The sequence below is a fragment of the Haemorhous mexicanus genome, chromosome Z (assembly GCF_027477595.1).
Source record: "Haemorhous mexicanus isolate bHaeMex1 chromosome Z, bHaeMex1.pri, whole genome shotgun sequence".
Lineage (NCBI taxonomy): Eukaryota > Metazoa > Chordata > Aves > Passeriformes > Fringillidae > Haemorhous > Haemorhous mexicanus.
Genome location: NC_082381.1, coordinates 46127825 through 46141530, shown reverse-complemented (window position 1 = coordinate 46141530; position 13706 = coordinate 46127825). Strand labels below are relative to the sequence as shown.

The 13706-nt window shown below is 35.3% G+C and overlaps 1 protein-coding gene across 2 annotated transcripts in view; it reads right to left on the bottom strand.

The window, feature by feature from the left end:
• ADAMTS19 (ADAM metallopeptidase with thrombospondin type 1 motif 19) overlaps positions 1–13706 on the bottom strand; it is a 130590-nt gene that overhangs the window by 105931 nt on the left and 10953 nt on the right. The gene's annotated exons all lie outside the window — the stretch shown is intronic.

Here is a 13706-nt window from a genome sequence, read left to right as displayed (position 1 = left end):
GAAATAACAGGAACAATGTAAGGCATATGAATACATCCTGAACAAGTGTGAGGATGGAAAAGAAATCTTGTGGCACAGTTTTTACTCTTTTTCAAACTAAAAGAACCCAAAACTATTTTTAAAAGGCAGAAATCCCTTCTTGGTTTCCAGCAGTTACACCAGAAAAATATTTTAATACAGCCATTTAGTTGGTTAACTCTTTCCCTTGTCCCAACATATTTATACACACAAACATACATGGAAAGTTAACACATCAGATGCACATCTAATATTACAAGGGCATAGCCAAAGGTGAAAAAAATGTTATAAAACATATTTATATAAATACTACACAAATAAAATTCAGCACAAACTGTTAAGCTGCCAATACACAAAAATTCCTCTCAAGAGTAAAGCTGGAGACAGCAAGGTTTGCAGGGTTTTTCCCCCCACATCAGCAAGACTGACAGTTAATTTCCTCATTCTCTAAACTTAAAAAATGTATTATACTGTTTTGCTACAGAAACAAAACAATGTGATACATCTGGCTAAGAGAAGCAAAAAGCTCTTCTGTATATTTTTATGTAGCATCAATGCGGAGAAATAGAAAGCAGATTTGTTTCTCCTGGAATCAGGTAGGTGCCATTATCACATTGGATATCCTGTCTGACAGATGAATAAACCATCCAAAAATATTCTGACCCAAGGAAAAAAACAAGATCAAAAATTTTGAGCGGTATGAAAAACAATTTCAAACATAACATCTCAGAAAGAAAAAATCCAACAATCTTTCTGCAATCACATGAAATAAATGTGAATACACACATTAATTTTTCAGTTACATTATCTAAGGAATGTTGAACAGATGTCAAAAGGTCATCATTAACACTGCACACAAACACAACTGTATCTGAGGATTTGGCTGTTCCTTTTCCTGTTTTCACTTACTTTTTAGGTTCAGTTCAGCAGAAGCTTTAAATGTCACATACTAGAAGATTAGCTACCTACATATTGCTAAGAACTTTCTGCACACCTACAAGATAACTCTTCTTGAAAAGAGTATCTTTAAAAATGCTACTTTTCCATAACAATTAACTTGTCTTATATAAACTTCAAATTATGTGAAATTAATTTATTTAAAAGTGTTGTTCTCAAATACTAGTAAAATGCATAAATCAATTTTCATTTTATTTTTATGTCAAATACTGAATTTCACTTGTCATAGATTATTTTACTTTTTTAAAGAATTATTTAGTATACGAAAGACGTTGATAAACTAAATAAAGAACAGGAATAGCAGCCCACTATTGGTGCAGCAAGTATCCCCTGTACAGCAACAAAAAAGAAAGGCCTTAGTCCCCCATGAGTCAATCACAGAACATTTGTCACATTTCTTCCATCTCCATTCTCTTTGTTGCAAAATGAAACCAGGGCTTTAAGATGATGCTCTTCAGACTGCCACCATTCATCAGACATTCTGAAAAGTTGTGCGAGGACTAACATTTAATGTTTTCTTCCAGCTCCTTGCAGAAACTGAAGTTTAATTCATTGGTAGAGAATTCCAAAATTTATTGCCTGTTTCCTGAGTCAGAAGTTAAAGAACTGAACAGTCATGTAAAGTTACAGATACGCAAATGGATGATTCTCAGACAAATATGGATAACCAAATAATCTTTGATGCCATTTTGACTGCTTTTGGGGAAAAAAAAAAAAAACATTATTTCTCCAACTCCTGGATAATTTCACAGGTAGAAACTGGTAGGTGAAACTGTAGCTTTGTCAACCATGTTCTTATATTTTCATAATCATTACAAATGGAGTTAAGAAGATCTTTTAATGAAATAAACACTGAAAGCAGAGAAGTCAAAGCATGCATTAAAGCATTTCAGTTTCATTACATTTTCAGATATTGAATGCCAGGGCCAATTATAGCCTTTAAACAGTTCAAATGGCAAAACTTCCATGTTATGAAAATGCACAGCAAAAAAAAGATTAAAAAGATGGAAAAGCAAAACCCTAATATCCATCTGGGATAGAACTGTGAGCTCTGACTGACATATCTTCCACCACTTTCATGTGAAAAAAATACTACTGCTCACAGCTGCAATTGAAAAGCCTACCAGGATGCTGGACATATTTCATGTAAAGGTAAAACAGCATGTCATTCTTTCCCCCCCTTTATCAAGTTTCTTACATAAAAAAAAAGGAAAAAAAAAAAACAAACCACTCCAAAAAAACCCTTAAATGTAGCACACATATCTCAGTAGATTTTAAGCCCAGCGAAATCTCACTTGGTAAAAAAATCCTCAAATTTTGAAACTATCAATGAACTCAGTACTTTTTCTGTACTTTATTTATTTATGAAGTAAACAGAGACCTTAAGTATAGGACAAACTTCAGCTGACAGGCAAATAAAACTTTGCTTTCAGAAAATTAACTTTTTGCCAAATATGGATAGCAGGAAGCCAAGACAAATGAAAACAGCCCCTTTCCCCAGCACCTTGAGTGGCACAGGTCAGGCAGGGAACAGCAGGGGTGGTCAGCATGTTACAGTCTCTCCCTGCTGCAGCCAACTCTCCACTGCCTTGTGAGGCAAATGCACACAGCGAGCAAGGATGGGCTGTATGAGACTCTACTTCTTCCTGCTCCCAACATACTGCCCAAGACAAATATCAGTGGGAAAAATGAGCTCCTGTCAGATGCAGAAAATGTATGTGTTACTTAGTACACATTGCATCCATCAGCACCACAATATTAATGTCCCATTTCCAGTATAAAAATGACAGGTTCCCTTCACTGTACCATACAAAAAAATCATAAGTTCATTATTTACTTGTTTTGAAACATAATTTCATGACAGGTTTTGTGCTATTTGTTAAATGACCCAAAACTGAGCATTAATTTCTGAGAAAACAGGCAAAATCTTTTATTTGTATATCAGTATCCCACTCAGAAGGTTTTTCTCCATGATTTTAACAATCCAGATTTAATTTAGTGTCTTGATTCTAACAATTCTATCAGAATCTGACATGAGCTTAAATCAACAAAAAGTCTCCAGCTCTTACTAATGCAAATAATGAAGCAAGCTCAAATAACTTTTCAAAATGTGTATAAGCAACAGCATAAGAACTTTGTAAAAGCTGTTATTCAAACACACTACCACTTTCCATCTATAGGAACCTCCATTGCTCAAGGCTCAGGAAACATAAGGGCCGGCAACTTCTGCCTTAAATTAACTGTGTTTCACAGCCACACATATCATATACACTGCCCTTTTCCTGGAGGTTTTCTCTACCTGTCTGCTCACTCCACTCTGCTGCCTGGAGTTAGGAGACATCACAGAGGGAAGAGCCAGTATTATCACTGTTGACTGGGTTTCAGCTGCTGACATAGTGATCGATCCAATCCTTTCTGGGATCTTTTTTAATCATAGGGCTGTGCCTTACTGAAGTACACAAACATGCACATGCTATAACTTATAGCCCTGATAGAGGAAAAAACGTTTGGACTGTTATGCAGAGATCACTGAGTTCAAAGCATGTATTCAGGTACTAGCCCCCAAATTTTAGGTCTGTGGAAACAATTTTTGCATGGCTTTTAAATCCTTCCAAATCCTCCATACTCCTATACAGTCTGGTTTAAGATACACACTGCTCTGCATTCTTAAGAAAATCATTCTCTATACGAGAGGATGCTGCTCTCATGTTTAAGACAATGGGTACTTTTTTCAAAACAACCTGATGTTGCACAAAGATGCAGGAAAATATTTATTTTGTTACTTCGCAGCACTCCCTATGCTACTAACAATTAAACAGGTATTCACAACACTAAGCCACAGACTGGACTTGATCTCAAAAATCTTTTCCAACTTAATTGATTCTATGATACACACAAAATGTAACTGCAAACAAAATAGATGAAATTTATCAATCTAAATGCTCTAATTATTTAAAGTGTCTTTTTTAGTAAAAGCACAAATGTGCTTCCTAAATGCCTGGTGGTGTTTTAAAGTCAGATATTCAGTCACTGCTATCATGAGTGAAACTCATGAACCAGACAGGAGTCCCTCCAAGCGCCAGAACTATCTGTGCAATGCAACAAGCTGGTCATCAGGTTCAAGTGACCACTACTTCTACATGCCAGCTTCTCTCTGTTCTTCTTGTTACAACTGCCAGCCTCCTGGAGACTGTAGACTCCTGGAACTTACACTGTCACAAAGTTCGCTGGTTCAGTTTGTACCACTATTTTCAGAAATGTCAGCACAGTCTACTGAACTTACTGCATATTTGCCTTTTGACCATCAGAAGAATTTAGTAGAATGGGCAACCAATCATAAAATGCTGAAATTATGGGCTCCATTCCCCTGCCCAGGAAGCTCTTGCCCACTTTCTGGCTGACTAATCTGTGGCTTCAAAGATCAAAATCACCTGAACTTAAGAAACATCTGTAACAAAGGAAGGCATATCCCAACACATGAAAAAGACTGAAAGACCTATGAAAAGAATAAAAACCCAGCAGAAAAGACTACTTGCTACCAGTCATCTGGGTGCTACAATTCTGATTATAACATCCAGTATTACCACAGCCCATGCCCATTATTCAGAACAAAGGACACTGTCTTGAGGGAAGCACCAGCTCAGAGAACAATTGGCTAATTCCTCTAGCAACTTACCTAGCACAATGGAATTTCATCTTTCCCTCAAAGTCATAAAAAGCCATTTAATCTTATTCTAGCCGGAAAATCAAATTTATACATCATTCATGAGTTGCAGCTTTGCTTACAGATTTCACTTGACTATTGAAACAAACTCAGCTGAATTCAACATGCTAAGTCAAAACAAATTTTCCTTTTACGTCATATGCTTCATGCATTATTTCATTCTTCTCATTATACAACCTTAATTGTCACTGCTTCGGTCCTGTAGTACTGGGAAAATAATGAATAAGACACAATGCAAATTACCTCTGTATTTTAATGTCTTAGGTCCACACATCAAGTCCAGCCTCCTATGCATTTGAGATTTTGTAAAATAGAGATTATCTTCACTAATTTTTACAACACAATTTCTTTGTCAGACTACATTTGTTTTCACATGTCCTTACTGCTACTGTTAAATGAAATAGTTTCAATACAACTGCTGCTCTATTATTTCACTATACTTATTTGAAATGTTTCATATTTTTATCTTTTAACATTTGGAAATCTTTCCAATATTACAACTTTATTGATTCATGGCTGTTATTTCAGATCCATCTGATCCAGGGTCGACTGCTTTTCTTCTGGGCCAGCTCTCCAGGCCGGCTTTCCAAGGTCCCTTGATACTCACTCTGAAGTTTTTATAAAAGGTAATCATAGTGTATTGCAGTTTCTAGTGTGTGATGACAAATACACCTGCCTTTGACTATTGCTTGATGAAAGAGGCTTACCGTAACTCTGAGATTAACTCAGCTGGTTAGAGCCAGGTGCTAACAGCATCAAGGTTTGTGGGTTCAATCCCTGTATAGGTCATTCACTTAAGAGTTGAACTTGATCCTTGTGGGTCCTTTCCAACTTGGAATATTCTGATTATGCAATTATCCTTGTAATGACAAATTAATTTTTCTCTCTGCACATTAGCAAACACAACGGCAACTCAACTGCAACAACATTTCAGCTATCATTACACTTCAAATTTGTGAAATGAGAATAAAGTTTCTATATCTTCACTTAACCTCCTCCACCAATTTCACACGCTTGATGCCTCATAACGATCCCGTGATCAGCAAATACATCTTTTTTCCTCCTGTCACTGTCAGCTAATTCACTAGGCTACAAAGTAAATCTATAAATGTATAAAGCTAGTAGGTCACAAATAGAAGCAACTTACCTTTGGCCTGGCTACAGCCTTTGGTCTGTTTAATTCTCCTGTGCCTCCCTGCCCTCAATGTGCCACTAAAGGAGAGCCAAGTCCCCAGGGATTGTTACTGACCTTACCTCCGGATCATATAAAGCATCCAAACTAGGTTTTTCATGACTACATCTCAAAGGGACCAACCCTTTCAGCCATAGAGGCGTTTACTTCCTTTGAAAATACTTCATCATTGAAAACATCTCTCCACATTAATATGAAGAAAAGTGACAATGAAAACCAAGCAAAATTTACTGGAACTCTTTCTCTCACTCTGCCAGTTAAATTTGTGAGAGTTGCACTTCACAGCAATCATAGGAAGTTATACCAAAGGTACATCTTCCACTGAAAGCCAGACAACTTCACATGAAGAATGAAGTCTTTAAGAAGTGGGAAAGCACAGAACAGCGGACAAAAATATAAAAGGATGACTACAGGTAACACAATTACTACACTTTCCAATTTCCAACTTATTATTTATGGTTATGGTTACTGACATTCAGTTTCTATAAAAAACTCTTTTTGCATCTCAATTTTCTAGCTCTGCCTAGTTTTATCTGTTATTTTTTGGAGCTACTTACTTCACCTAAGGGATAAGGCAAGTAACATGATACAGTTGTGAAAATTGTTTCACCTAAGAAATGTGCCCACAAGTTCACTACAACATCATGTATGCTTTCACAGGTTTTCCGTAACAGAAAAAAACCGGCAAATTTTAAGAAGTTTACTGGAACTAAACATATGTTGCTGTTTTCACAGATTTATTGCTTCAATAGCACATTGTAAATGAACTCCACTGTACACTATTATTTTGGCAGCAGTTATCTTGAAGTGCAGTTTAGCTGTAGTTTGTTTCAGTCAAATTAGTTGTGTAAAAACACTCGAATGGCCTCAATGTTTTAAAACAGAATTCACCTCAAACTCTTTAGAATCTTGCAATGAGAAGGCACAGAATAGTTTAAGCATACAGAAAAATTTTCAAAATCACTAAGGCACCATAACTCGAATTTCACAAAACTAAATGAAGATAAATAGACACTGATGTTGAGTGAAACCTTATAGTTCTTATGATGACTCGTCTTGGAACAACTACAGAAACCTTATAAACAATTACTACCCTACACAGAATGTCCCATGAATTGTATTTGAGTGTGCTGTTCTTTCTCTCCTTAGATACAAGACTAACCTTTTCCAGTTTGAGGTAACTGAAGTATCTTTACAAACACTTCATTGAAAACTACTTCCCCTAAGCAATTCTAAGTTCTATTTTCAAATACCCAGAACAGAAAATATGAAACACAAACTCCTAAAGCTAAATGAACCATTAGTGTTGTGTAGCCTACTTTTCTAAAAAAACGAATGGCAACCAAACCATCTGCATCTAGCTGCAAATAACTTTATCACAAGGTGTCACAGGAATACAATACTGTTATGCATGATAGGCACATACATGATATGTAACAGTAACCTCCAGAAAATTTAAAATTTTGGGGCTTGAATAGGTATGACCAGACAAAGAATGTCATCTATGAGCCAGGTAAAAGCACAGAAAACAGCAAAAGTGAGCAAGAATCCCAGTATCTTCATTAAAGCCATAGAATGACAGAAATGTGAGTCTCATGGAGATACCAATAAGTCACGTAACCTCATTTTAGTGCCACCAAAAAAAAAAAAAAAGTATAAGAATGCATTTATGGAGAGTTATCAGAAGGAACATCATGAAATTCATCTAGTATGAATGTCAAGCTGAGCTCCAGTCCCTGGGACAGATCCACATCTGGCACTAGTACGGACTTCACATTACATAGATGGATGGATGGTCAGAAGGTTTTCTAAAATGGTCCTGGTGGTCCTTGAGGGCAGTAGGTATAAAACATAGAATCATGCTTGTCTGTGATGTTTTACTCCATTGTTTATCAGTTGCCCTGATCTGTAAATTCTAGTCCAATTCTATTATTTAGTTTCATTCTGTCTTTGCTATAAGTTTTGAATTCTCATCTTGTTCTGTCATTGACTTGCAATCTAAATTTTGCCAAGATACTCATGTATTCTTAACTAGCATTCAGTTTGGGCACTATACATGTATATGTTGAATACTGAAAATCTGAGACATTCAGAACTAGTGGCTATATTTAAAAAATTTTACATAAATCACCATTTAAAGCCTACTTTTCAATTGCAACATCTACAAAACAAAGAACTGCAGTTACATGGTAATATGCAAAAATATTTGAAAAACATTTGACAGAAGCACTCTAAATGCATTTTTCCTGTTACCATATTGCACAGCTAAAATTACTGTGTAAATAAATATATTTTTTCACTAAGTTGCAGATATCAAGATTCTCAATACACAGCCATACATCTTTATCATCACAGCCAGCTTTACATCTGCCCATCTATCAGATGTTTAGGCTCTACAGCCTTTCAAAAAGAAGGAATAAGGAAAGGGGAGAGAGACTACAGAATACAGACATGGTCTGGAAATTTGAGTTTGCCATACATGAACTTCCATTTTCCTTCTCCTAAACAGTTTCATGTCCACTCAAGAAAATATTCCACAATTATACCTTTAAAATCATAAATCCAAAATTATTAATACCTGAAGATTTATATTTAGCATCTACAAACTAGGAAGTGCAGACTTAACACAAGCATGTTCTTATTCTTTTTTTCTTATGCAGCACTCTGTAAGTTTATGAGGTACAGAAAGCCTACCACTCCCAGCACAGGTAACTTAATTAGAAAGAAGAGCACACACAACAATTTTAAAACCAAATTAGCATTTTTTGATCCAAGTGCTACAAGGTATCGTTTAAATGAAATTGAGTATATGTGACAGTCAATTTAAAAACTGTTTTCAAGACACATAGGATTAATGAGATACTGAAAATATCCTTGATTTTTAAACTAACTTAAATTGAAAATCTATTTCATTCATTTGCTACAGGCAACTATAGAATGATTGACTAATACTATTAAGAAAGGAGACAGATATTGGCAAGGCAGACTTCATAACAGCGCAGCTATTTAACATTCAGAATATCCATACTTGCACACAAGGCACGCTGTAATCCTTAAGAAAATAAATTCAATACTTTCATCCTTAGATTCCTAAAACAATGCAGATTTTATGGCAACCATGACTTTGTCACAAAAGACAACAATATGTAATGTTGTAAGTTAATGGTTTCTTTCTGATCATTTCTCCCTTCACTCAGTAGCTTCTACCCTTTATCTCAGGAGGTTGAACTAACTAGATCTAAAACTAACTAGATCTTGGAATTCTTCCTCTCTCTCACATAGTTTTGTTTTCTATTACAGAAGAAACAGAAACTACAGGAAGGGATAGAAAGCCTCAAAGGTTAACTGTTAGTTCACTAACATAAGATGAATTACTAAAATCATAGGATGGTTTGGGTTGGAAAGGACCTTAAAGATCATCTCATTCCAATCCCCACGTCATGGGCAGTGAAACCTTGCACTAGACCAGGTTGCTCAAAGCCCATCCCAACTGGCCATGAACATTGCCAGGTATGGGGCATCCACAACTTCTCTGGGCAACCTGTTTCAGCACCTTCTGAGGAAAGAATTTAGTCATAATTTCTAATCTATACATTTATTCAGTTTTTAAGGCATTTCCCTTATCCTAGCACCCCAAGACCTTGCAAAAAGTCCCTTTCAAGCTCTTTTCTAGGCTTCAATCAGATCAGAAGAGACTTTCTCAATTATAGAATGTTAAAAGGCAAGACAAATGAGGCTGTTGTTCTGGCCACGATGATAACTCTCAACCAGCCCTGGGCAATATATGCTTAATAAAGCAAGATACAGTACTCCATCCAAGCTATCTAAACACTAGATCTGATTTCATACTGATTTAGATCAATGGTAGTGTTTCAATAATAAATACAAAGTTATTTTACATAATTAAGATTCTGAATTTATGCTACGTAGCAAAACCTATTGCCATAGCTTTATGCTACAAAATTAATTCATTTAAAAATAATATTTCATGTATGGAGCTAGAGTTACTAAAGAGAAGACGACTAGAAGGCAATGTCTATGCAAAAATAAAAAATTGGCCACCTTATTCCTCTTCACTTGCATTAAAAAATCACTATTACTGACTCAGAAATAATTAAAGCTCTATTAAAAGAACATAGAAAATTTCTATACTCACAGCTCTAAATGCTGATCTATGGACAGAATTTTTTTTTTTTTTTTTTTTTTTTTTTAATTTCTTTCAGTGGTCTCCCAGCATCTTGGTTTTCAGGTTTCAAATTTTGATCTGTCCTTATGCGGGCTAAAGAATTAGTTTTTCATTTTTCTCAGTTCTCATTTTCATGTAGGCATATGTTCCAAGAAGCTGGAAGTAATAAAAGGGCCATGTCTTCAGTTTGGTTCATTAAAAACACAATGATCAGGGCTGACTGTGGTTCAAGCACAGTTTCCACATGAATAAAAAAAACTAACCACCATCACAAAAGGAAGCATTAACCAGCTACCAAGGCTGCTAAACCTAAAGGAAAAAAAATTAAATGTTTGCATACTATGGACAAAGATACTCATTTTGCCCCCTGTACAATCCTGTATTAAATATATATTTTATGTGGTTGCATGACTTCAGCTCCATTGTTGGTGCATGTACCAACTGACAAATGAATAAAAATGCTTCCGATCTGTTGCCTGAAATGTTCTGAAAAGCCTTACTTTATTTTGCTTCAGGAAGTATGCTGGGGCATTATGTTCAACCAACCACAGATGACTAATACAGGCCAATAAAATAAACTACAATCAAAATGAAAAGCAAAGTACCATTATATTTGAACAAGCCTGACACAGCCCTTTACTTGCAGAATTCAAAGAGGAACTAACATAAAAATCCATTTTTAAAACAGCCACCTAACCTGTAAATTGTGTCTATCATGTTGTCCTAACTAAGGCATGATGTTAACAATCATTTGGTTTTGTTCACCAAGTATATGCTATATAAAATGGAACACAACCACTCACTCACTGTTAAAAAAATAAAACTCAGAAACCCAGCCATAACTCCTTTCCAGAATAAATACACGAGCTTCTATAAAGTGAGTCAGGATTTAAAAAAATTTATTCCATAAAACTTAAACTAAAAACTCTTTACAATGAGCTGGTTTAGTGATATTTAGGATCACTTATTCCACAACAACGTTTGAATAGTTATTAATACTGTCCAAGAAAGACTGTTTGCACAGCTAAACAGTCATGACTAGTTATGAAAAAAGCAACACCTATGGAAACATATCACCTAAGGAAAAAATCCTTGCAATTAAAGACTCAGTGCTCATAAAGATGTTCCTTTAGAACATTTTGGTGTAATATGAGTAACTTCAGCAATTCTTGTGGCAAGACTAAAAACCATGCCAATGGAGTATGAATCAAAGTGCTGTACCTTTAGCTAATGAAACAGCATTAAATCCATTTCTTTAGAGCAAGCCTGGATTTTATCCCATTAGAATCTGAAATTGTATTTTATGGAGGAAAAATATAATAATACACAAAGGATGAGCACTAAGCATTCTACACCTAGTCCCATGCAGGAGGTTAAACAGGAAATACCAACAACTCTAATCTGCATTAGATAAAACACCTAGACTAGTACCAAGATGACCAACACAAGAGATCCAAGTTTAAATTGATTCATCCATGTAAAACACTTAAATAGCGCACAACAATGAGCTACCATTGTTCAAACCCATGTGCTTTCATGGTAGCCACAGAAGGATGTGGCCCAGTTCCAAAACCCACCCATGACTGTCCATAGAGAAATTGAATCTCTGCTAATCCTCACTGAAATATCCATCCACGACTCCATTATCCTGTTTTTTTTCTGACAGAGAGGCTGAACTGCTCCTATTATTCCTATTATGAAACATTATTTAATTCAAGGCAACACTCCATGAAACTCAGTTTCACTCAAATCTGCAATTTGCCAAAATTACTAACTGTGGAAAACAGTAATTCAAGGAAAATAAAATATATTTATAGGTATAGAACTACAATTCAACAAATAAAGTTAGTCCTTCTATAAAATAAAGTTATGCATAGGGTTTTTATATCTCTGCCTAGAATTACATTAATCCAAACCAGACAGCTTTAAGAGAAATAAACAAGACTCCCAAAACATGGTTTTAAAAAGTTGAAAATACACAGAAGTGATATTCTTCTATGACTTCTAATTGAAATTCTTTTTTTTTTCCTAATCTATGCAGGTTTTTTGCTTTTAACTTCTAAACCTAGACCCTACACTCCCTTTTTTGAGGGGGAAAAAAAAATCAATTTACCTTCTCTTGCACTAAGAAACTAAAGCTCTGCTACCCTTAGGACAGAAGGTACAGTATCTAATTATTCTTCAAGAATTATTATGTAAACTAAAAGAAGAAATATAAATTTGGATTAAGGTTTTTCTTTTAAGCTAAAGGGTTTGATTTTATGTGTGTAAGAACACAAATGGTGCTCAGAATGGAGTTTTGACATTAGCATCTTGAACCAAGTACCATCAGTCTGACTAGTCACTTCCAAACAAAGTTGCTTATATGAAACAAGCAAAGGATTTATTATCCTACATGAAATACAAAGGAAAGGAATTATGTCCTTCTATTATTTCCTATGTAAATGATTTAGATGGAAAGGAAAAAAAGAAACAGAGAAAAAAAAAAAAAAAACAAAAAAACCACGAAACAATCCAACCTAAAGAGACATCCAGGAAATGTGCTGTTATTATTATTATGCATCCTTAGATAGGTTACCACAGAAGAAACAAATAATCAGGCAGAAAAAGGGAAACATGCTAGGACTATCAGTCAGAAACTGGAAAACAAAGCTTTTATATGCCCAATTGTATCCATTTTACTCTATAAATCCTCTTCCACTTTAAACTCCTTCACTACCCTCATGTATTTCTAAATAAATATTTGAGGTGAGGTCCATAGAGGGCACAAAGAGACAAAAGAGACTGGTAATCTCTTATTTAGACACAAAATCACCTAAGCAACTTCCTGTCTCCTAACTTTCAAGACCGTCAATTTTCAGGTTTCAAAACAGAAGAGTTTCACACACAGCTTACAACAGAAACACATACAGACAGCTTCATGTTCAAGAGCATTTTTCAAAAGAAAATTAAGTAAGACCACAATTAAATATTAAGACAATATGAGTCCCTCATGATGTCCCTTTTATCTCCTGTATCCAGTTCCAGAAGAAAACCAAAGTACTTCATACATGCCTTGAATCAGAGCTTCATCTGAGTTAGGGTTATAATCCAAATGCCAGGCAAATCAGACAAAACAAAAACAAAAACAAAAACAAAAACAAAAAACAACAAACCAACCAACCAACCAACAACAAACAAACAAACCCAAAACCCAAAACCAAAAACAAACAAGCAAAAAAGAAGAAAAATTAAAAAAGAGAAAAAAAAGAGCACTCCAAATTGTAAGCACATCTGAAGCATAGTTTAACATTTTATATAAAAGATGGCATAACTATAATGGCTATAGCTATCGCTTGGGCACTTCTTCCACCCAGCATCCCCTGAAGCCCAGAGGGCTAGAGCAGGACATCTACTTTGCACTGAAGCATGAAAAGTTGTCCCCAGATGAATTAACATCATGTGCAGAAATATCTGTATTTTCCTTAACTTGCTGCTATCTAAATAAGCTTGCCCTGACTTGACCCAGTTAAACTTCTGACATCTAATGAGAACTTAAGGTAGCACAGCTGAGATCATAAAACAAGCATATGCAATTGTTGGAAGATAATCACACAGAAACTAAATCACTTCACAAGTCACTTTTGGGC